Source organism: Sinocyclocheilus rhinocerous, unplaced genomic scaffold (assembly GCF_001515625.1).
Source record: "Sinocyclocheilus rhinocerous isolate Xijiao unplaced genomic scaffold, SAMN03320098_v1.1 scaffold40654, whole genome shotgun sequence".
In the NCBI taxonomy this organism is placed as follows: Eukaryota; Metazoa; Chordata; class Actinopteri; order Cypriniformes; family Cyprinidae; genus Sinocyclocheilus; species Sinocyclocheilus rhinocerous.
The window spans coordinates 1-1,190 of record NW_015665714.1 but is presented as its reverse complement, the minus strand read 5'-3'; the positions used below and the strand labels follow the sequence as shown (position 1 = coordinate 1,190).

At 34.4% G+C, this 1,190-nt stretch overlaps 1 long non-coding RNA gene across 1 annotated transcript; it reads left to right on the top strand.

Moving 5' to 3' along the window:
- Positions 1-152: 152 nt before the first annotated feature.
- On the top strand, positions 153-1,180 carry LOC107731466 (uncharacterized). The gene is made up of 3 exons (XR_001638772.1): positions 153-224; positions 535-861; positions 988-1,180. It is a non-coding gene; the product is annotated as an uncharacterized LOC107731466 (long non-coding RNA).
- The last annotated feature ends 10 nt before the right edge of the window (positions 1,181-1,190 follow it).

The following is a 1,190-nucleotide window of genomic DNA, read 5'->3' as shown; positions in this document are numbered from 1 at the left end:
TTAAGTTGTATCATCAGCATTTCCCATCATGCTTTTAGTTTTTGCAGCTAGTAAACAGCAGCTCCCTATAAAAGCTGCCCCAACCTCGTGGTGATCATGTGATCATCTCAAACGAGCCTATTGCTAGTGTTATGTGGTTGAGCTACAGGAAATTTAAAGAAATGATTTGTTCTGTTTCTGCAGTATCTACTTCATCGGTGTGTTTACACTGCTGATAAACAAAGGTGAGCATCTGAACAACACATTTAATATTCATGTCAAACTTTTACCGGATTGTAATATTTCAACTTCTCCTAGAAACTGTTTTTATCCTATTTATTCTCTTGAAAAGTTTTTTAGTGAATTTTTATACAAATTTAGGTTTAGAATTTTTTGAAAAATCTTTAGTTTGTATTATACATTTTAATAACTAAAGTATGGTTTTCACCTTGTAAAATAGCCAAAGAATCTGTCATTGCATTAAAACAAATAAACCAACAAATATGACACATGTATGAATGTCTGTGTGTGTGTTTACAGTTTGTGTGATTTCAGTCTCCCTGCAGGTCACAGTAGAGGGTTTTATTGGTGGTTCTGTTGTTCTGCTATGTTCATCAACTGAAAATGATCTTAAACTTCAAGACATTAATGTGCACTGGAGAGACAAAGACAGAAGGATTGTGTGTGATATAGTCATGGGTCATTATTCACAAGAGTTTCAGGACCAACGGTACAAGAACAGAGTTGAAACTTTCCCTGATGAGTATCTGACAGGAAACGTCTCCATCAAACTCAAAAATCTTGAACACACTGATGCAGGGAAATACACCTGCCTCATCACACCCTCATCTGAACGTCAGACTGTACAGCTGATCATCAATGGTGTGTAAAACTGGATTATGAATATATGAAGTTTTTCATTTTCAAAAATTCACTTCTGCTCTATATCAATTATAGACTGATCTGTTGTTTGTGTTGTTGTTGTTTTTCTTTACTGTTTTCTTGCAGAATCAACAGCAGGAAACAAAACCACTGATCAAGAAAATAAAGAAGATACTGAAGCAGACAGGAAATCATTGCTCTGGGTTTACATTGTAGTACCTGTAATATTAATAGGGCTTATAGGGCTTATAACCAGTGTAATCATATTTAACAAAAAAAAAATTAAATTCTCTTCTGCCTCATTCTCTTCTGTCACAACTTAATAAGAA